The following is a 24,262-nucleotide window of genomic DNA, read 5'->3' on the forward strand; positions in this document are numbered from 1 at the left end:
CAAAAGCCCCCGTCCAAAGAAGCTTTTCCGATGCAAGCCCGTCGCGTAATAACGACGTGCATGTGCGTGCGCGCGTGTGTAATCCGCGCCCGTATACGCGCGCCCGACACATAATACATGTAATGCACCGGCCGCTCGCTCCGTCGCACGACCGCTCGTCATAACTTGCGGCTGCATTGTAAGTTATATAGGGGCCGCAGATGTGCCGGCCGCGATTGATCCTATTACTATCTGCCCGGGCATCTATCTGTCACGTTCGCGATCGATACCGGCCAGGAATCTCCATTAAACACGGCCTAGAGCAGAACCGTGTACACACATCCGGCGTGTAGCTAACCGCCGCTTCATTAAGGGGGGAGCCTGCTTTAGAACGCTGAAAATAAGGTATATTTTACGAATTGTTTTTCGAGAAACTATACAGCGGATCATTATAAAACTTTGATGCATTTATTAGTACACGTTTAAAGATAAAAAAAATTATTTTTTGATTTGAATATATCGCTTGTAGAGGTCGTCCTGGAGAAATCTTAGTGCAGCCGCGTCGCCGGCATTGCAAATTGGTGAGCATTCTCCTGCCTCCAAATTTCGTCTAAACTGAAAAATTGAAATATCTTCTCGTTATTTATGAATTCCCATCGTCGATGAACCAAAGAGAGCAGAAAAAAGTTGAAAAGTGCTAAAATGGTGGAGCTTAGAACACAAAAGTACGATTTCTAGGCAAAGGTTTTGAACTTTTTCATGCAAAAATAATTGTTTAACTTAATGTTTTTATGAATATTAAAGGTTCATCGACGATGGGAATTCATAAATAACGAGAACATATTTCAATTTTTCAGTTTGGATGAAATTTGGAGGCAGGAGAATGCTCGCCAATTTACAATGCCGGCTGCACTAAGATGCCTCCAGGACGACCTCTACAGGCGACATATTCAAATAAAAAAATAATTTTTGTTATCTTTAAACATGTACTAATAAATGCATCAAAGTTTTATAATGATCCGCTGTATAGTTTCTCCAAAAAAATTCGTAAAATTATACCTTATTTTCAACGTTCTAAAGCAGGCTCCCCCCTTAAGTGCTGGAAGAAACTTACTGCGGGCAAGCGGAGGGCAGGCAGAGAGGTGAGGGGATCTGTTTGAGGGTGTGGGATACGGACGACATTAGTCGGTACCACTTAAACTGTAAAGACGATTATCTCTCGTGAGTGTTTCTCCGTTATGGCTCTAGCGCCGCGCGCAGCAATTATGCGAGGTATCGTCTCGCAAATTGCTTTAATTACTGCGACAGAGTAATTCCGAACCGGTGTCTCTAACGACACGTTTGGCGAAAAGAAATTCCCCGGCAACTCGAGCCGTAGTTGCTTGGAGAGAAAACACGTCAGCGCAAAGTTGCGTCTTGCTTCTCGTGTGTTGGCTGTGTTGGTAACTAAACAATCGTAAAAATTAAATACCGAATTGCATTTTCTCTCTAATCAAATATTGCTCGACAGAAAGTTTGCAGCAAACTAAATAATCCACGGACGTGAGGAATGGCTCGGAATATCCCGTGTAAGTACAGATTCACAACAACAAACATTTGTTCTGTAAATAGGAGCTCTGCCTTTTCAGGCGAACTTCCTACATTCATTGCCCGCCTCCTTTTTCTCTCGGTTTCGTTTTGTGTGCGAGGAAACGTGTAGAGAGAACCGTAGATGTGTAGAAATGACGAACGACGCTGCGCCGGGACAATTTTGTCAAACCAAGAAAATCGGGTCGGATCCCTTCACCTATACGCCTTTAATTAACGAACACTTTCATCATGCGTCGATCTTCGCCGACGAAACCGCGCTCCCCTTCGCCGAGGGGGAATCTTTAGGTCGACTGCGCTTATCGAACACACACCATCATCACCATCACCACCGCGATGCACACGGGGTGTAGAATGGAGAATAGAATAGAACAGAGAGCGGAGCAAGGAGAGGAACAATACCTATATAGTCGTTGGTGGGACGGAGATGTGTGTGTGTGTGAGAGAGAGAGAGAGAGAGAGAGCCCTGATGAAGTTTATCCAGCGCGTATATCCCCGTTTACGTATCCTTTGTCCGTGAGGTAATCCAACGGGAGATGTCGGAAGGGGAGAAGGGACAAAGAGAGAGAAGGAAAGAAATAGAGACTGACGAGAGAGAAAGAGAAGGAAGAGGAGCGAGCGAGAGAGAACGATGGAGTGGCAGAGGACCGGCGGTTTTCACGTTGGGCGCATGCGTGCACGGTTCATGCGTTGCAATGTATACGTGTGTATATATGTATATACGTAGGTTCACCGTGTGTCGAGTACGTGCGGACAGGCGCCGTTGCTCCAGCACAGCATCCGTATCCCGAGGAGGACGACACCGTGCACCTCGTCGTCGCGGACGTCGCCTCGATGCCGGCCTGCAGGAGAGGCAAGGGAAGAAGCACGTAGGGGACACGGAATTATCACACAGACACCGCACATATACACGTACACAAACACGCGCGGTGATAACGAACGTTAAACGCACGCGAAAGTATCGTTGCGCAACGCGAGCGTGCCAAACGCACGTCTGCGCGCGGCCGCGCACTCACACGCGCGCACGAGCATTGCCGCGCGCCAAGCAACGCGACTACGACGGCGCGCACACTGCGAAGAGAGGCGGACGAGTGTGGTGAATATGCGTGTACGGCACACGGGCGCGTACGCGACTTCCCAGTGTGAATCGGCGTCGGTGCTGCCGGACTGCGGAACGATTTCCGCGACGCCGAGTCGAGCCACGACACGAGTCGTCGGCTACGTCGATCGTTTCGTCAACGTTCAACACTACAACGCCGGTATCCTCGTATCGCGAGTAGTCTCTCTCGTATAACCGCTTCGCCGTGGCATCGACGGCTCGAGCGCTTGGCGTTTACTGAGGCATCGCCGCACCCCTCCATCGCCGACGGCCAATACGACCCGGCAGTGGCGTAGCACGCGGAGGACGAATGAATCGGTCTTTCTCTAATGATACTTGGAACCGGGGAGACTCCGTCAAGTGCTCCGATAAACTTGGCGTACGTTGTTTTATGTAGGTCGAAACGTTTATGCTTATCGAGTTGTTGATAGATATGTCATGAATGAATATTGTTTAAACTGTCTAGTGAGGTCAGTAGAAAACGCAATAGTGGCGCGCAAAAGCGAGAATTGCTTCAGCCGAGATGAGTAGAAATTCTTCTCTTTTTGCTATTGCGTATTGTTTTGGATATTGCGGTACACTTTGAAACAAAATACAAGCAAGATAACATTTTTAAAAATTTATTATATACTTATGTTTGCAATAGTAATACTTATATATTATGTTAATGTTCATGCTAAATTATAAAACCAATAGAATCCACACGACGTAATAGGAAGAAATAGATACTGGATAATAAGAGATATTATATAAAAGAGAAAGATTTGTATCGTTTATTATTCATACCCCAATTCTTAAATTTTATTTTCTAATTTTTAAGAGAATTTTTAAGAGAATATAATAACACGATAACATGATGGGTCTTTAACTGAACTGAAATCTATTCTAAAACTCGATATATTAAACTGTTGGATATTGTCTAAGCCTAAAGGCCAACACTACCCAACAGTGACGTCGCAAAGTAGATTTCTCATTGTACAAAGGAAGCATTTGTCAGCTCTCTCTTCGCGACGAGCTTCACATGTATTGCACAGTGCTTCAAGCACTCAATTTATCAATCGTTTGAAGAAAATTCAATATATTAGGATTCTGTGTGAACGGATGCTATATCCATACAGCTAACACGACAGTCGACAACGTCAGAGCGAAAGTGGGACGTGCTCTAACAAGAACATATTGGAGTTATTCCATTCTGATATCGAGTCTGATATACTGTTACTGTGCACGATTCGAAATAAGAAATATCTCTCTTTCAAAATACAGAATGTTGTATATTTGTACATTGCACAAAATGGACACATTGTTTGAATTGATCATCAGATGTCTGATTTTATAGAATATTATAAGAACTGTAATTTACGAGGTAAATCCGTCCGGTGTAATAATCGGTTATTACAACGGTTAAAGATGACTAATCGGATAGATGCTAATGCATCAAGAGTTTAATGGTTTTTAGAAATCCAATTTCACGGATTTCACCTAAATAGTACCATAATACGACATCTAGATAAGGCCAGATACGAGATTCATTTTCCGAAAGTAGTTTACTCAACAACGTGCCACGATAGTAGATACTCGGAAGGCACTCGCCCGAGTGCTTTCGTCCATGATCGCCCGTCAAGATTGTTAAAGCGACGCGAGGCTGATGCGAGAAAAACGATTTACTGCCAACAACAGGCTTATGCAATCCACCCTTCCTCCCACCCTCCCTCCCTCCCTCTCGCCACAGCGTTACCGACGTTTACCGCGGCTCTATCTCGGGGGGTTTATTTAGAACATGTTGCGAGCACCTGCCCGCACGGTTGGGACAACCCGGCGCTTTACAACGTCGCGTTCTACAGCGAAACGCGGCTTAACGATTCGACGCCGTTGCTGCCACGGTGGTATCGATACTTCCATCCGCGTCGGATACGCGGGCCTTTTACGAGTCTATCTGGTTCTACCTGCTTTCCTCTAAGCAGACTCCATGGAGTCTCTTTCATCTTCGTCTATCCATGCTGCTTCTATTGTGCCTCCATGATCGTCCCTTCCTGCTGTATGCCTCTGTCCCTTTTCTTCTTTCTTCCCCCCCCTTTTCTCTCTTTCTCTCTCTCTCTCTTGCTCGTTCTCCTTCCTTCCTTCCTTTCCTCTACAGCCATCCTTTACTCCATTACCTCCTATCACTCTTCGTCATCTCATTTTACTGCTCTCCGTTGCCCTGCTTTCTGTCTCTTTCTTTCTCTCGTGTCGTATCTACACCGAGGGATTTGGTAATTGGTAGAACAATCGAACAGAGAATCATTTAGAGAAGGAACGCATGAGACTTCCGAATACCTCGGAGCCGTTCGCATCGTGTGCCATGTCTGTATATTTTTACGGGAAAAGCAAACAAGCTCGCTCGCTTCTCGTGGATAGTTCTGGGACGCAGGATAGCCCGGATTCCTCGGATCTCCTTTCATCCACGGTCCTCTTTGATCAATCTGGCGTCTTGCCCGAATCCTGAATTAATCAAAGTATCAAAAGATGAAAAGAATAATAACAACTTTGGGACATCCTGTACAATCTGCGAAAAATTGACGTTGCACGATAGCTCCATTACCGAGTAAAAAATCAATCTCCCGCGTTTATTTATTTTTTAAACGCGTTCAAGGCACCGCGCGCAATAAATGCTTCGCCACCGTGGAACGTCGAAGGTAACTCGGTTCCTCTTCAAGAATTAATGATAAATTATTCCGCAAAATCCCTCTCTCGATGGCGGATTTAATTTAATCTCTCTTCGTTCCCGCGAAAATCCAGGTGGGTGCGGGAGGAGGAGGTTCCCGCGCCCTTCCTTGCGGCGTTCACGAGCACGCTTCGCGATCAATCTTGTTTCGAGGCGGGAGAGTGGCCTCTTTATCGTGCCCCAACACGAGGAAAAATCGGAATCACGAGAAATGCGGCGCGCAGCGCAACGGAATAAGACGAGAGAGATGCAGCGGCATGATACGCGCCTCGATCCGACTGCCATTATTTGTTCCAGCCGCGCCGAGCGGAGCGGAGCGGAGCCACGCCGCGCCGAGTCGACGAGGAGAGTCGATCATTCTCAATTAACGCTCTCCCCCCTCGCAACTGCCGCTAAATTATACCCGTCTCGTACCTTCTGTCTGCCTTCCGCGTGGGCGTCGCGTGTTTATTAATCTCCGCGCGTTGCGCTGCGCGTTAATTGACCGTAAATGAGACAGAGCGATGCGTTCGTTGGCGCTCGACGAGCTCAATGGCTCCCGATTCGACATAAATCCGTAATTGATGGGCTCATTTCCGCAACAGAGCATACTCTTTACGTATTATAAATCAAACCCGCGTTTAGACGCTTTTGAAACCGCGTGCGTTGAGTCACGTTCCGCTTTATGCGTAACTTCTGCGGTTTTGTTCCTCCTCGTGTGCCACAAATGATAACAGCAGTTATCAAAACGTTAAATGATTATTATTACTACCTTTGGCTTCCGTAAAAGTAAATCTAATAAGGGTAAATTGCCTACGTTCTATCCTGTTAGCTTTTGCTTTAATAGTTCACTTTTACAGACAACTGAATACATCGACTCTTCCGGAGTTCTCCTGCTTTCTATTCGCGATACTTTACGCCAATTTGCGGAATGTATGGTAATTCATAATAACGGTAGTCGATCCATGTTCTCATATTCCAGCATCCCTGAGCTCCTCGCTACCGTACCGTAAGCGTAATATACTGAGAATGCATTAAAGGTACAGGCGCATATTCAAATCACGTCGTGGTCGATAAATATGTAGTGAGCTTGTACGGCTCGGCAGCGTTACTTCGTGGTTGAGTCGCATTGAGAGATAAAGGTGATAAAGCGAATACTAAGTATAAATTACACAAGGAAAATCAAAGATAGCGCGCATTCGTCACAAGTTGATGATAATCATTCCTTTTCCTGTTTGCATTGCTTCGCTGATGAATTTTTTCAAGGCAATCGATAAATGTCAGAAAATTGACGGCAATGAAAATCAATGCGCAATAATCGCATTAATTTTTTTTAAGGTATCTATGACATTCTGTACACGCGATAAAATGCAATCAAGTTCCTCACAGAATCCTTTGTCGACATTTTTAACCATTTCGGAACCTTCTTTTTAAAAATTTAAAAAATTCGTTTTATATGCGAAAAAATTGCTACAACCTTTGATATCGTTTTTCAGCCGCAGCCAAAAAAGTTTGATGATTGAACTATCTTCCACGTTTTTCTGCAGAGTTTCAAATTTTATTGAATTTACTGAACTTCCCTTATTCATTAACAGGGCAAAAAAGAGAAGCGCGGTATCGCGTTGCACTAACGAGAACGTTCATAAATTCAACCGTGAGGTCTTTTACTTTTTACGCAGAGGGAATTCGCGGATTTATGGTACCCGTGTGCGCATCGGACATTTGATATCGGACGTCGTTACCGCGATGTAGATACTCTATCGCGCACGTGTCGCGGTTTATTATCAGCAAAGAAAAAGAATGGGAGAGGCCCAATTTCGTACACGGCAATTATAATCTTCTCGGCCACGCATTTCGGTCGATCCGCAAACTACGTGTCCGACGACGTGATAAAATCGATGAAGACCTTCGACTCGCGCCGATATAAATCACGGGAGCGACTCCAGCTGTTGCTTGCACTTTAATGGCCCTCGACTGCTTGTAATAACCTTGCTCCGATATAACTGGAAATAAATTGTTCGGGAGCGATCGTTCTCCTCCTCAGGGATCGATGCCGCTCGTCGAATACCGATCTCGTGGCTTAACCTCGAAAAAGACACGTGGAAAGACACACATGAAAGTGCATTGATACTTTTTCAAAATCTTGCGCGAAAAATCTCAATTTCTAACTGCAATCTCGGTAGAGATACGTCAACGGAGCGTGGTCAACACAGAGATCTCGGTGTATACCAGGCAGTTGCTCGAAAAATTGCTCGTGTGTTCACGACGAGTCCTAATTAAATGAAGAAACTTCGAGACAATTCCGTTTCCCGGAGGACCCGGAGCCGGGACGGTAAAAGTCGGCTTGAAATACAGAACGATCCCTCCGCGTATATATAGCACAGCTCTATCTCCTAGCACGCGTTTCCCCCCGTGCGGCGCCCGTGATGTGAAGGCTTCCTACCGCGTGGAAGCCATTAAAGATCTTGCCGTGCAACGTCGGAAGAATGAAAATTACCGCGGCACGGAAAAGAGGGAAAGAAGCTCCCGGCCGTTAAGAGAACTTTTAACGCGTCGGCCCCTTCCGCGAATCGCGACGAGGTCCTGTTAAACCGCGCCTTTGTCTAGCGAGCTAACGGCGGAACCGACGGCAAGAAAAATGCTGAAGCGTCGGTAACATAAATTTTTTCCCGCGACTAGACACCCGTGGAGAGCCTCGTCCACGTGGCTCGTACGCGAACACGAGCAGCGCGGATTCTCTCGAGAGTATTAGCAAACTTTTCCGGTTAAGTAAAGGCAGGGAGTGCCGATACTTTTAAACGTTTCAGGTTCCGAATAGACGTGGAGAGAGGCAATCGATAGATTCGATTGGCACTTGGCCAGTAATTCACGATGCTTTCGTAAGAGCCAATCGCCAATTAGTTGAAAACTAAACGTGACATTTCCGCAATGATCCATCGACATTGTAACGCCGCTTTCGTGTAGAAAACGTAACGGTACTTTCGAAATCATGCATTTCGAAGGAATATTCGACAGAGCGCGAGCGCAGGCCGCGCAAATGTCAATTAAGGGGGGAGCCTGCTTTAGAACGTTGAAAATAAGGTATAATTTTACGAATTTTTTTGGAGAAACCATACAGCGGATCATTATAAAACTTTGATGCATTTATTAGTACATGTTTAAAGATAAAAAAATTATTTTTTTTTTTTAATATATCGCCTGTAGAGGTCGTCCTGGAGGCATCTTAGTGCAGCCGGCATTGTAAATTGGTGAGCATTCTCCTGCCTCCAAATTTCATCCAAACTGAAAAATTGAAATATTTTCTCGTTATTTATGAATTCCCATCGTCGATGAACCTTTAATATTCATAAAAACATTAAGTTAAACAATTATTTTTGCATGAAAAAGTTCAAAACCTTTGCCTAGAAATCGTACTTTTGTGTTCTAAGCTCCACCATTTTGGCACTTTTCAACTTTTTTCTGCTCTCTTTGGTTCATCGACGATGGGAATTCATAAATAACGAGAAGATATTTCAATTTTTCAGTTTAGACGAAATTTGGAGGCAGGAGAATGCTCACCAATTTGCAATGCCGGCGACGCGGCTGCACTAAGATTTCTCCAGGACGACCTCTACAAGCGATATATTCAAATCAAAAAATAATTTTTTTTATCTTTAAACGTGTACTAATAAATGCATAAAAGTTTTATAATGATCCGCTGTATAGTTTCTCCAAAAACAATTCGTAAAATATATCTTATTTTCAGCGTTCTAAAGCAGGTTCCCCCCTTAAGCGATATCCATAAAAAAGAAAATAAGTAGAAATAATCGTAGATTACAGCTGGACGTATCTACTTACCCTCACCTTCGACTTGCGACTTAATTTCCTTGCCTCTGCTTGGGGATATGACGGTGCACTATCCTTTGACATCCTGAATCTGATCTTTAGGTAAGGAAGCTTCATCTTCCTCTCTCCGGAGATTGTTTCATCTTCGTCAGTGTCTCACCTGCGAACATGAAATTCAAAGTTCACGTTCAGACAAGCTAAACTAATCTCCTTCGAGAATCTTTCACGCTCCGCCTTCAATCACCGAGGGATTAAAGCAAGAAAAATCACGGATTCCATCTCTGTTCTTTTCAATCACTTACTTTAATTTGTAACAGAAATTAACTTTAAGATGACCCCTCATCGATCGTCAAGTTGAATGTCGTCTCGAGCATAAAAGGCGAAATTGATAGAGGTTTCGAACTCTCTGCTGTTACAACATAATCCTGGAATTTCAAGTTTCAGACCGAGGGAGTTCTACATATTAACAAGGAGGATACAACTTTGTAACTGGTCGTCGGTTGTCCACAAGCTGTTGGCGAACTTCAGCGCGGATAAATTGGGAATACAGGTCGCGGCCAGTTTATGCCTCACGTATTACACGCGAAGTGCTCGGCAACTCCAGCCGTGGCCATATTCGGAATACAGCTCGTGATCAGTCGGTTGCCTCTCGCGAATGTTCGTATATATCTGCCAGCACGGCTCCCAGTGCACGAATTTATTCGCGAGACAGGCGAATTGTGTCGTCCGAATAATAATCGTGCGCTTTTATCTCGAGCTGCCACAGACCGAGCTGCGGATGAAGTTTAAAGGTCGCTTTACGTTATGCGTCACGTTTACATCACGTTCAAACATTTCTCTGACAAACAGTTACCTATCATAATTTAAGTTTCTAAACATATCTGCAAACTTGCAAATTACTCATCAGGAACGATTAAGATGAGATAAAAAAATTTTACTTTTTGTAACTTGAACTCTGACATGTTGGAATAACAGCCGAGTCTAGATTTATCGCAAACTTGATCGTGACGAGGCAAGATGTAACATTTTGCATAATGCGAATCAATTCTAAACCCGACCGTACGCGCTGCCGGCGCTTTCGCGGTAGCTTACCACGTTACCGTTATGAACGTCGAGCTTTAATTACGATGGTGGAATCCGAGCGAAATATAATCGCCGTTCGTAAGGTCGTAGCTTCGCGGGAATCGGCTACTATTTGCCGCCAAATTACTTTCGTACGTGATACCGGAATATACGGCGGTGCTCGCACTCGCACACGTATTCCGCTATCACACCAACGGGACGAGGTAGCGCGGGATGCAGAAATTGCACGACAGGTGGAAATGTCGTTTCGAGCGCAAAACACAAAGCTGCACCCGGCAATGGAAACTCGTCGAAGGATACTTGGCCGCTTTACAGTCGCGTAATTGCACTCGTATCGAAATACCGGCAAGTCGCTTCCTTTTTTTTACGCGCAAGCTAAATATTTTCCAGGCTTAGCGAGATTTTTCCGTCCACGAATCGTAGCTTCGACTTTACGAAGCTGTTTGCCCGCGTACTCGCTGCATATTTTACAACATTTCGTCACGTTGGAAATACACATTCGCGTACGGTATTTCGAGAAATCGAACACTCGAGATATGGCGATTTGCCTAACGGCCGTTTCATGTTTTATTTGCGAATACGATCTTTACGTCATTTAGTACTGATCAATATTAATTGTGTTGCAACACACATACTTGCTTCGATTATTTAGAAAGAGATAACTCGTTAATTAAACAATACATTACATATATAAATAAACAAAGCATATCATATAAAATAGATTGATATTTTCAGAAAAGAAGTAAATTGATAGAATGTCATTATTATTAGAAATCGATATCAGTTTATTACACTACACTGCAAAATACTCAGCGAGATTATAATTTCAATCCCTGCACACTATTGCATTGCATTGACGCAACGGCATTTCGCCGCAATCGGATACGATAGGCAAATGTGTCGACCGACTCTCATCGATATGTAAAGGTATTCGTAAATATGGATTATTCGTCATCCAGACAGAGACACCGGTATCCCATAAATAAAAGTTCGTCGGCATATCGATAGCGGATAAGGCGCTTCACTTCAGCAATTTAATCTATTCTTCTCTCGTGTATACGGCCGCCTCGCTCTCGGTAGTCGCGCGCGATTGATTTTTCCTGCAATGCACCGACGAGCTGCCGAGTAATTACGTACCGTTGACGTTTAATGGGAGCGACATTATTGGATTCTCGTTACTCCGACATTTATTCCCGGCCGTGTTAAGACTGCGTTTTTTTACGCGGAGACTCGAAGCGCAACGTCGGAAAACGAGCGTCTTTATATCCGCGCGAATAAAACCGGTATGCAACACTTTGAGCTCATTCTGCCTCTCATTCGCGAGTCGCGCAGATAATTATTCGACCTTTCGAATCGAGTATTCATCCGCAAGTGTGTGCGTGTGTTAATATTAAAATTACAAATATCCACTCTCTCTACTTTTGATACCATCAGCCGGAATATGCCGTCTTGATAGACTAGAAAGGCTAGCGTAGTAGCTCGTAGCGCTAAAGTATCCAACGGACACATTAAGCGTTTTATATCGTCGATGATGTATGCGCAACGTTATTTCATCGTGGATGAACGTAACTGGATTTGCAGAAAAAAATAAAACATAAATGTCTGCGCGTAAATAATCGCCCATAAAAGAAATGGCTAGCGCGTATCCACGCGATCACCATAAATCGTCACTTGGCGACTCCGGATAACTAATCAACCTCCCTCGATTGATTTAATTGGACCGAACGACCGCCTCCCGATTGAAATGGCGAGACATTTCCCGAGACGCGTGATTCAATCCGCTCGGTATTTAGCATCGACGACGAGGACGGCGATGACGAAGACGACGACGATGACGACAACGACTCGCTGTTCGATTCCTAGACGGCCGGCTGAACGTCGAGAGCGCGGACCGCGCTCTTAATTTATGCGCAATCACTCGGCCGTTCGATTTATTTGTTTTATAAGCCGCCCGTAATTGCCCACTGACAGCAGCTGTCCCAAGACCGACTACAATATCCGCGATACATTATTCATGCCGCGACGATTCCCCCTCGCGTACACGGCGGTCCCCCCGAACTCGTCCAACTTCTGCTCTTCGTCGTCTCGCTTGTCTGCAGTCGCACGCGCGATACGACCAACTGCTCTCCACGTGACACGCTCTATCGCCTTGCCGCACGCACGCACCATGCACGCACGTACGCACACCAATCTCTTCGCCACTGCCCGCTGCTTCATCGAAACTTGCGCGTAACGCATCGGGCTCCTCCGACACTGGCTGACCTATGTAGCGCTCAACTTGACGTCCACGCGCGGGGACAGGTATTTCCCCGGTGACCGGATTTCCGAAGCTCCGATACATTTTCGAGACGAGTGCTTGATTTTTCTACCGGGGCAGGAAGGAATACTCGACTCGACAACATACTTTGGCCTGTCCATGAAGACCAAAAAGATCTGAAGAATATCCTGCGAGCCGTTTTAATTCCTCGGACGTACGTATACTAAATATTTTTCGGATTTTAGCGTAACGTTTCTCGGAAAGAACGGAAACAACATTGGTGTCATGCAATTTGCCAATGCTCGGAATCCACTGCACATCTTTTTTGCTACTAAATTATTGCAGTGATTTAAAAAAAATTTAATAATAATGTAAAATCAGACCGAGTTCATAAAGTAGATCGTAAAAAGTTAAGCGAAGGGAAAATCTGTTTCAAGTGGCTCTTCTCCACCAATTATCTTCAACTAGATATTCCAGGGCAATGTTTCCGCGACCCAGGTTCGACAGTTCCACCAAATACGGACACGTCTCGGGAATTGAAATAAAGGATTGGGGTTATAAATCGGGGGCGAGGGACGGCGACGGTGGACAAACGTCGATTCCCGTGAAATTGATCGCTGCGGCGGACCCGGTACACGGACACAGTGTGTCGAGGATAATAATCGTTCGTTCGTGACAATCGATGGCAGCTTCATCGGCAGCGGGCGATGGATCTTCACAATCGGAGGGGAGCTTTCGAAAGCTCGTTTACAACGACCGATGACGACGAATGGCTAGCCGTGAAACCTGTGAATCTTTTGACCGGCTTCGTCGGCCGACACACATGCACACACGCGAAAGAGTCAGGACTGTAGCTATTTTAAAGATAAAATGATATAGTGGACTTTCAAAATTCTACCAGCCCCGCATTCCCTCCAGTAGTTCTCCAATTTCCACGAGGTAATCTAATATAACTTCACGTTGAAAAATTAACAAATAAAGAAAAATGAACAGAGACAAGATAAAAAGATAATTACTATACGAAAGATAACAAGAAAAAGAAGAATACAAGAAAGCACAGTAATTATATTTTATAATCACATTCTTACTAAAGCAGCTGCTAATGACGCAATTAATAAATCAGCGTGAAATATTGATAAAGCAGAATAGAAAATAAACTAATATTACTACTCAACAAATTCCAAATAGAAAGAGTTGTGTTTCTTCACTTATTCCGATTAATATTTAAGTTAGAAAGAAAGAAAAAGTAAATCCAACACGTTTTTAACGTAGTCATCAGAATCTGGTAGTTCAAGATACATTACTGAATCACATTCTCGACTTTCGCATCCGAGGCTAAGGCCGCTTATGCGATCGTCCACACGACGGCATTTAATCTCGTTTGACGGACGATTTGTCGCATTTACGCCAACGTGGTGAAAAGAATGGTTAAAGGGTGCCGTCGTCGATCGATGGTCAGGCTACACTCGTTTTAAATGCGCGCTTGGATGACGTACAGGGTCTATGTGTGCAATAAATACTTTTTTTGAATTTACTTTTCTAATAAAATACCAGCTCATAAAAACACTGTCTTTTTATTTACTTTAAAAAAATTAATTTAACTAGCTCTGTTTTAATTCTGTTAAATGTAAAATATAATTCTGCTTAAAAACTATGTTGCGTTGATAAATATTCTAATAGCTTCGAGAAAAGGTTTCCTTCACGGCATTTTTACCCTTCGAAACCATTCAAACTTTACCCAAATATTTTCCGTACCTTCAAAATCTGAGGGTCGTATCTGGGTGTTCTGTTTCAAGGGGATCTCTTTGTATGACAGCAGCTCGACATAATATCTCAGGTCCTAGTAACCGTAAAAACCATGCCTGCCGATGGGTGATCGACAAAAGGTACGTCACGCAAAACTCTGTCAACCGAATCGATTCTCAAGTGACTCGCGCTGCATTTCGTGTCATGTCGCAACTCGATGCGATTACTATGATTATCGCGTGTAGCAGTAGACACGAAATGTACATGCCAGTGTTACACTTTCGACTCAAAACCAAAGCACAAATTTGTTTCAAAAGAACAAGAAACATTCCGGAAAAAGTTGCGTTTATGAAGACAAAAATCGCATTCAATTTTTTTGAGAAAAAGACTATAGTTTATAATCTTTTGATATGATTTATATAAAATCGTAAGAAAGTGCACTTATCGTATATATACATCTACATATGCAATAAAAATTCTTAATTTTCTTTTAATCCAAATAAAAATAACAATTTTCCGAAAAAGATTATGCCTGATGTACTCAATATATGTTTGAAAATAAAAATACATTTGATACACAGATGAATCATTTCGAGTATAGCTCATTTACGGAAGGCTGCGCTCCCCCAACCATTCCGTCGACCGATTATATCCCATCAGGTCAGCCCCGGTGCAATGTTGGCAACCCCAGAGCACTTGGTTGGTTTCGATAATCGATCGGCTCGATAGTGTCGGGAAAAATCAGGCTCGCCTGTTCGTCTAAGCGCCCTTTAATTATGTTTTCTCAGTTTATTGCTTAACGAGCGCCTCTCGCGATCACGATCCGTTCGCTTGTCTGCCATTAACCGATATCGATTAGGCGTTCGGTTAAGCAGCGTAATCTGCACGTGCGATTGTGGCGAAAGAAAACAAAATCTGAAATACTCCCGAGTTTATGATAGATTAAGCTCGACTGCGTTACGCTTCTTGCAAAATTCAATATTTGTGCTACGAAAGTAAATCACGAACAACCAGTGAACAAATCTTTTTTATTGCATGATAGCGAATATTAATATTAATATCTTTTCCTGAACTTTTCAAGCAAATCGATTTTTTATAACGCTCCATGAAACAAAGTTTTTTTCAGAAACAAGAAAAATCATGAGTACGACGATCCATGCAATTAATGCGTTACATTTTATTTTGCGGCGGAAGTTACTTGAACATTTGAACTCAATTAACCGTGACTTTAGTCGCACCGCACGTTCTCGTTAGCACGACTCGTCCGAATTAACTTCTTATAATTTATAGCAACGAGAACTGGGAGATTCGTATCTCTCGTTGTTTCAAATTAATACGACAAAGAGAGACGGCAAGAAACGACCACTTTGCATTTTCATAACCATTTCAAGAACTTTGAAAAAATTTTCGCTTACTTACATTTTACAACGAGTTTGCAATGAGAAAACTTCTATAAATACGTAAGATATTTATCTATATGTGCACAAAACGTTATACACTATTTAATTAAACTTCATCATTGAAGATAACGAGATTGTTCCTCGTTAAAGGACAGCAAATATGATTCAACAGCGACGCAAGATACAGAAAGATATGTGTACCTTCCGTGAAGAGATAGGCGATATCGCGAATGCCTATGCGAATATCTGTGTCCGTTCGACTGACAATTATTCTCGACAACGAGAGTAATAACTCGGACAATTTTATTTTACACGCCTACGCAACCGCGCGCGCGTGTTTCTGTATGCATTGATAATTGCAGAGGACCCTTATCGTTCTGATATTTGAGCAGCTGGGATCACCTCATGCTATACAAACGCTCCTAATGAGTCGTATTTAAGCTCACGAAACTGTCGCACAAATATTTGCCGAGGCTGATTTCACTCACCAAATATTATTTCCGATCAGTCACGCAGATCATATCGCCGATAGGTGTATATTTAATAGCATCAATACGACGCCGTCAATATTGCATATTTTCAACACAGTTAACTTTTCGAATGTCACTGAATGTGATTGAATACGGAAAAGAAAATATCGATTTTCTTAAAATCTATAAAATACGTCATATAATGCGTATAAAAATTTTAAAGATTTCACACAATCAATAAAATATATTTACTGTAACGTATGTCATACATAATGGTTTTTATATATGAATTTATTCATCGTAATATTAACGTCTCTAATAATATTTCATCAATGTGATTTAATATTATAATATTTATTAATATTTCCATTAGCGGTACTTTTCAGTTAGCAAGATTTTCTTCGCGATTACATTTTACGATACACTGCGCAGTCGTCCGAGTGTTAATAATCTAAAAATTTTAAAAGAACGATTCGCATCAAATGAGGCACTTACTTAATTAATTTGGGTCGGAAAAGATCAAGGAAAATCGATTCGTTCGCTTGGACGACCACGGTCGAATTAATCGTGCGGTAAAACGCGATATCGCGCACGCTCTAATTTCGAATCCATTTACCCTAATCCTCGTGGTGGAATCAGAAGAAGAGATAGAAAGAAAGAGAGAGCGCAGCGTCGCGACGCTGTCACATGCGTTATCGATCAGCGGCGAGGAGGAGGGTAGGAGGAGGATAGAGGCAGGAACACATCCACCGCACACAGCCGGTGACACGAGTGAACCCGGCCATTTTGAAAACCACCGTGTTGCTTTGCCATAAAATCCTGGCTGTAACGTTTCACGACGGGTATATGGGCGAAAACACGCTCGTTAAAACGCGCGCGCGCGAGCGCGCCTGCCGTCGAAAAACTCTCGCGTTGCTGCTGTACGGAAAAATCGATGCCACCGCTTTAACGTCGCGATAAATCCTCCGGTATTGCGCCGCGTAAACGCCGCAATTTTTATTATTTCAATTTTGCTCCGCGTTTCCACAGCCGCGTGTCCGACGTCTCCGCAATTATTCGTCGCGCTACGGAATGTAAATTCTTTTACGAGGATTCCCTCGAGCCTCTCTCGGTTTCTCTATCCGAGAGACACTAAAACTTCTCTACGAGTATCGATATTTCCCTTGTTCACTTAATATCCGCGTATGAACAAGTACGAGTACCGATAATATACTGCCGCAGCATAAAATACACTACAATGTAAAAAGCTTGACGTCGTAAAAGTGAAATTGCCGATAATCGACGTCACTTTCAGAATTATCGTTTTCAAGTTGGCATGAGTTATTTAATTTCCTACTGAAAAGTGCCCTTCCCGAGAAATGGTGCAAATTTATCGGGCAACGTTACTAATTAAATCGAACGCCCGTATGTGGTGACACACGCAAGTCGATCGCGCAGCGCGAATATTAATGGCAAATATTAATAGAGTGAATACGCAACAATCGACAAATTCATTATAGAGCGCGTGTCGGATCGTGTTATGTTAATTGCGGCGTCGTTCCGCATACAAAACGAATGCAGGAGCCTCGGCACGGTATTATTTATAATTATAACAACGTGCCGCGCTTGTAATTGTCGTGTACACGACATCGTAAGCGACACTGATTGCGTTTTGCGGCCGCGTACCCGATTTCGCGCTGACTGACTGAACAGTTCGTTATACGCGCGCGCGCGCGCCTTACACACAGCCGAATCACCGTAATCGGCGCGCGCGATTACTCGCAAGGACGAGCGGCGACTTTGATTTCACGTTCACCGAGGCGATTTACGATACTTGGAGGTTTTCGGCAAAACGATCGCGCCGAGATCTGCTTATACAACATAAAGAAACGAAGAAATCATCGAGTTTCCAGTTGAATAAAAACGATCGGAAATATTAATTGGCATGTGTGAAGTTAAATAAAATGATATGCACATATTCATGAATATCAAGAAATTTATGTATCTCTGTGCATGGAAATTATAAACACATAAATAAACGAGAGATATTCTTTTTGAATAATTATTCTCGCGTAATGAAAAATAAATGACACCGCGAGTGTTCAAATATAAAAATATTATTCGATGTTTCAAATAATAATTTTTCTGCAATGTTTAAACGGTACGTAAATACAGGAACATACGAGGGAAAGCCAGATACACATACATATACTTGGGCAGTAAATGCGTTCTGCTTTACTGGCGATGTGCCAACTATCTGAGAGACGTGAGCAAATCTACGCTGCTCAATGTCTGCATCATCCGCTAACGCAATGTGCAACAATGACAGAAAAATAAAACAATGACACGTGCCGCATTATACGATAATGACTGCGAATACGTAATAATCCTATTTGCATTAAAATACGCAAATCTATTTATAATCTGATTTGCATGTATAAAACCCTTAACTCACAGGTTACCACTTGCTGGGCGCGCACATTGTTAACCGACCGTCGTGCATACCGTAAAACGGTTACAGTAATAGCTGTTTACGGTACATTTCCGCTTTCTCCCGGGTTTCCTTTTAGAAATGCAAATGCGACGTCGTCGCGGAAAGGCCGATTCCGAATCGGAAAAACTCGTCATCGTAATTAAAGTGATTCTACTAGCGCTGATACCGCTCGCACATCTCGCTTTCAACGCGGAAAGTGTACGGAAATGTAACGGGCGTAATGCAGTTTCATTCCGCGATTGAGAGAGAGAGAGACCACCACGCGCGCCAGCGTGTATGCCGCGGAGACGTAACGAGTTCCTGCCTCGTAAATAAAGCGCGCTCCTTTGACAGAGCGACGCCTCCACCCGCGTATCGGCGGCGCTTTACGAGCTCGGCTCGTGAACTCGCGTCCCGAGTGCGAGAGTGCATACACACAAGTACGCGCACTCGGCACTCGTCGAGTGCACGTACCGGTTGGGCGTAAAGTACGCGCGACAGCCCGCCGACTACAAAGCCCGTATGGCGTGTGAAACACCGGTGCTGCGCGACGCGACACGACGATGTCGGATGGCGTGGCGGTACTCCCGGCGGACGTTGCCTGGAGTAATAGCGCACGGAGAGAGGAATCAGAGGAGAGACGGGAGGAGAGGAAAGAGCCAGAGAGAGAGAGAGAGAGAGAGAAAGGCAAACGAGCGAGAGACGTAGTAAGGAGCGCGTACTACAAGGCACTCAGGAATCTTCTCGGTTCCCTAATAGGCAGGTGACTGCCTGACTTGACTGCCGAGTGCCGGCGGTCCGTCGGCCTGCAGGCGAACAATAATACGACGACCAAGACGATGACGAGTTGTCTCTGTCTGTGCTCTCTATCTCTTTTTCTCTTGCCCATCTACATGCATGCATGCACGCTTCTGTGAGCCGCGACGTTCGATCCGTACGCGCACGAACGAACGCCTCCACGCGAGGATACTTAAATTCAGGATATCGACACTTCTGCCTGTTCGGATAGGTCGAATACCTCGAGTGTCTGTGCTGTTGGATACTAAAACGTTTTGATGTCTTCTCGATATCGCTGAAGACACAATTGGGAAAAGTTTTATGATAATATTGTCGCAATAACTATATATTATTGGAAAATAGCGTTAATAAATTATTCTCCTAAAATTGATAAAAAAATTGAAAAATTAAATACGGATTTGGAAGAAGAATACTTGATAGAAAGTTTCATAGTTATATACTGTTTCGTTCACCTAGTGGAATTAAAAGAAATCAAATTAAAATGCTCAATATCAGCAGTAAATTCTATTTTTAAATCTTTTTATAATTCTCTCTTTCTCTCTTTCCTTCAATATTGGATATACAAAAGATTGTAAAATGTTCTCTTCTAATTGTACCTACGCGGTTGGGTGCTTTGAAAACTTGTACTAAATCTTGAGCTGCAAATAAATTTAACCCTTTATCCAACGCTGAAACTTTTCGATCAATTATTTCGACCAGGTCAATCGCGCGTCGGGCTTTCAGCTTTTTACATGGGGAATCAATTAACCCCTTTGTAACGCGTCGATAAGCGCCATAAATGCGCGCGGGACGTACGATACTAGGTTACCGCGACTAAAACCTCGCTATTAGTCACGAAAGTCTACTCTAATCTTTACAACCTGTAGTTTAATCTTTATGCAGTACCGTAAATAACATTAATGTGATCGTTCCTGAATTTCGTGTTTCTTCATCTCTATGCGAGTCATCAAAAAATGTAGGAATCTGATTTGTTTTTTTTTTAAATAAAGATTAAAAAAAGTGTGCGATGAGAAATTAAAAACTTTATTTTAGACACGTGGACATATGTGTAGCGCCACAGTGAACCATTCGCGTTGCATAAATGAATAAAATAATAAAATTATTATCTAACGTCCAGATCTTCTGAGCAATTTCGCTGAGGCCAGTTGTAACGAGCTTTTACTCTTTTACAAACGAAAATCAATTAATCTCTTTGTCACGCATGGATACGCACTATGTACGAACGGAAGAATAGACCTCGAATGCGCGATAATAGCTTACAGCCGGCAAAAACCGTACATTTAGTTACAAAAGCCTACGGTCATATCTCACATTTAAATATCAGCATACACAATTTCCACTGCATGTTGCACAATTTTCATGTTGCATTTCAGCTTTTACGTAAACATTTCATTAATTTCCAAGTTGATTACATTATAGACGGCTGTTTCAGACAGCAAATATTATTTTAATAATAATCGCGTATTATCTTCCTTCGTATCATCAATCTTTCATAATCATTTATCATCTCTCTAATTAATCTTTCAACTTTCTATTATTAGCACTTTCCGCATTTTTCCTTACGCACGCAGGGCTTCGCAGTCGCGAGAAATCCGGTTGCACAAAAGATATCAATCGATTTAACAACTACATGAAAATATACGAGAGCGAATAAAGGCGAGAGCTGCGCAACTTTATCGGTCCGATAAACCGAAAATCAGACGGAAATTTCACGAGGCTTGCGGCATCAATTATCGGCTTGGCGAGAAAACGTTTCCGCGTCGGCGACACGTAGGCGTATCGCTGTGTGCGAACTTTGCCGTTCAAGTGACGGCAGCAAATATACTTTGTACGCGTAATATACGTGTGCCCGTGTTATCCGATATAGGCGTTTTACATACCTGGTCGCGCGGTTGCCTGATAATCTCACCGCTCCCGTCACACGGGATACTTTACGGCTTGCGCGACGCTCGTGAAGAATTAAGACGCATCCGACACGAACGAGTCGTTAATCAGCTTTACGAGCCGCGGATAATGCAGCCGACTCGGTTGCATAAGCGCGCGACCTTATCTGCGCGGTTTAGAGCGATGCGAAAGAAGAATCGCCGGCAGAAATCGGTGGCCGATCTGCGTGTTACGCTGACGAATGGACCGCTAAGAGGTCGTAAATTAAAAAAGAAATGAAAAACGTGGAGCGACCGTTTGGCGCGTGCGTCGATTGGAAAAATATTCGATATCCGGTCGGATGAAAAGGCGAAAAGAGCTCCGGAGCCTCAAAAACGCCGCGTCGTTATTACTATGGCGGAAAAGCGGCCAAAAAAACTACGGCACTCTGCAGCTAAATTGCGCTTTTCTAAATGAATCCTCAAACAAGCGCGAGTGCGTGCGTGAAGCGGGGTCGCGCTTTTCTCCGGCACGCGCAATCGATATGGAGCATGCACCGCCCGGCGCGGATATCGAATTGGAGTGTTTGGCGTGCGCTCGTCCGCACGCACGAGACAGCGGATCGCCCGACAACATCGCGTATGCATAATACGAGACAATATAACTCAGCTCCGGGTACGCCGCACAATTAGTGTGCATGCGGTCGTCGCGGGCCGTGGCGCAAGCCGCAATACGCGCGTGCATCGCCGACATCGCCGACGCCCATGTGAGTCGCGCTAGCGCGACACGCTTGTACGAGTACGTGCGAGCGTGCGTACGTATGTGCGTGCGTGCGTACATGCGTGAGGCAAGCTACCGCCCGCGGTTGTCGAGTAGTCGTCGTCGCTGTCGCGTCTGTAATTGTGCTTTTCCATCTCCGCATTTCCATCTCCCGCGCCTCACACAGAGAGAAGCGACGAGAATAATGTGCGACCGTGTAATACGAGCGAGCGTGATAGCATGCGCAGCTTCGTGTTGAAAAGCGAGACGTGACGAATACGAGAACGAGAAAGCAGATTGCATAAAGATGGACAAAGAAAGTCGCATACGCGTCGCGCCGGCAGTGCGAGCGACATTATGACAGGAGTGACTGCGATAGCATGAGGGATGTTCTTCAGAGAGAGGAAGAGAGAGAGAGAGAGAGATGTTTGATACGCTTGATCCAACAGAGAAAGAGAGAAAAACGATCGGAGTGAGGAGGAAGCTGAAAAGGAATAGGTGCAGGCTGCACTACGAGAAAAGGGTGACGAGCGCAATATTGCATCGGAGCAAGGAAGATGGAGTACATGCTCGTTGCACTCGACGGAGTCGACACGCTTCGGCCGCGAGTGCGGCGAGGATGGTGCGAGAGGACAGCGCGGAGCGCATCGGCCGCTTCCGTGTAACGTACGCGTGATAAGGACGCGCGATTGCACCCTCGCCGTCGGATGAGAAACGGAGAGCGACGTTGTCGCATGAGGGGGTGGAATAGAGAACGACATGCTTTGCCGCAAGCGTGAGGAGTGAAGGGCGCTGCCTTGCTGAAGAGAGAAACTGTAGGAAACGAGATGGAGAACGTTGTCGCAGAGAGAGGAACAGAGTGCGATCGCGAGCGCGTGGGGAAGAAAAAGACGAAACGAAAGTTAGCGGAATCACCACACAGAGAGGAAACTCGAGAAAGAAGGAGCGCGAGAATCACGGTGTTTCCGTGCGAGCGGGACAAGCGCGGAGGATTAAAGAGAAAAAGAAATAGAAGACACAGAGGAGAAAAAAAGAACACGAGCGATGTTACTTATTTATCCCAGATTCTCTCGAGCACCGAGGTGTGTAATAAAAACTGACACTCAATAAGTCTAAATGGTATATTTCAGCTGATACGTCGATACGATTAATCTAATTAATGGTGAAATACAATCTCGCTATTGACTGACGTTACGAGCTCGAAGCCCACGAATAGCTGAGTTATAACGTAAAGAGAGAGCGAGAAAGGGAGAAAGAGAGAGAATTTTGTGCGCGCGCGCGTATATTACACGCCGGTGCGAGCGAGTGAATGAGAGAGAGAGGATGTAAGAGGAAACGCGAGAGAAGCGGAGGAAAGGAGAGAAACGAGGTTTCCTCACTCGCTCGCGCTTACGCACGGTCGATCGCTCCTGCCGGCGGCCATTTTGTGCTCGCCCGTAGACCCCGCGTTCCCGACCACCCGGGGAAAATATTGGCCGGCGATTCCGCGCGATAGCGTGCTCGTTACTCGTCGTCCGCTCGGCGGAAACGCGTCGCGGTCGGCTCTGCGACGAGCCCGATTCCGGCGATCGCGAACGCGGGCGTCGCGACGCGCGTCTACTCCGCCATATCAGCCGTGCGGAACACGCCGATGTACCGCGGCGCGGGACAATTCGTTCCACGCCGGAATTCCCTTCCGTGCTTCTCTCTTTCTCGTCCGCGGTACAGCCGGCCACGAAAGTACGAGAATCCTCGCCGATGTTTCATACACGCTCCAAAGCGAATCGTTGCTTCCATAATAACTGAGGATTTTGTGAGCCAATTTTGAAATACGTATGGCGATACGTGTAACATGTGATATTTATTTATGCATCGGTTGACACGATTAGATTGCATTTCCTCGAATGCATGTATAAATGTTTATGAGATAGCAGATACCTTCGATTCTAAGAATATTTTTTATCAGTTGTAATATTAATATTTAGCAAATATGTCTAATAGCGATAGAGTACTTTGGATTTTCTAAATGATGATACGTCGAGTTCTTCAAATAAATGTACTATGTGACTATTGCAGAATTATTCAGAAGCTATGATATAATGGGTAATCTGCATTTTTTAGTAACTTGGAATCATACATTTACTCTACAATGACAAAGGTTACGTTATTCCCGATAATCTGCAAAGATTTATAAATATTAATTTTTATTATTTAAATAGAGATATATCATAGAATATCCAGAAATTTAAATATTTGATAATATCGAAAATGGTGTGACACTCTTG

At 44.2% G+C, this 24,262-nt stretch overlaps 1 protein-coding gene and 1 long non-coding RNA gene across 5 annotated transcripts in view; one reads left to right on the forward strand and one right to left on the reverse strand.

Annotated features, from left to right (window-relative positions):
• LOC105275886 (zinc finger protein 608) overlaps window positions 1-24,262 on the reverse strand; it is a 150,484-nt gene that overhangs the window by 106,595 nt on the left and 19,627 nt on the right. For 2 of the 4 annotated variants that reach the window (XM_020030513.2, XM_020030509.2), the window contains exon 2: window positions 9,189-9,330. The gene's annotated coding sequence lies outside the window, so the exon portion shown is untranslated. Of the gene's footprint in view, window positions 1-2,299; window positions 4,283-9,182; window positions 9,331-24,262 lie in introns of those variants that run through there. The other 2 variants (XM_026973904.1, XM_020030511.2) reach the window with 2 other exon arrangements.
• Window positions 9,338-22,821, forward strand: LOC105275887. Its single transcript, XR_893304.3, has 2 exons — window positions 9,338-12,724; window positions 12,979-22,821. It is a non-coding gene; the product is annotated as an uncharacterized LOC105275887 (long non-coding RNA).

This window comes from Ooceraea biroi, chromosome 11 (assembly GCF_003672135.1).
Source record: "Ooceraea biroi isolate clonal line C1 chromosome 11, Obir_v5.4, whole genome shotgun sequence".
Taxonomy (NCBI): Eukaryota; Metazoa; Arthropoda; class Insecta; order Hymenoptera; family Formicidae; genus Ooceraea; species Ooceraea biroi.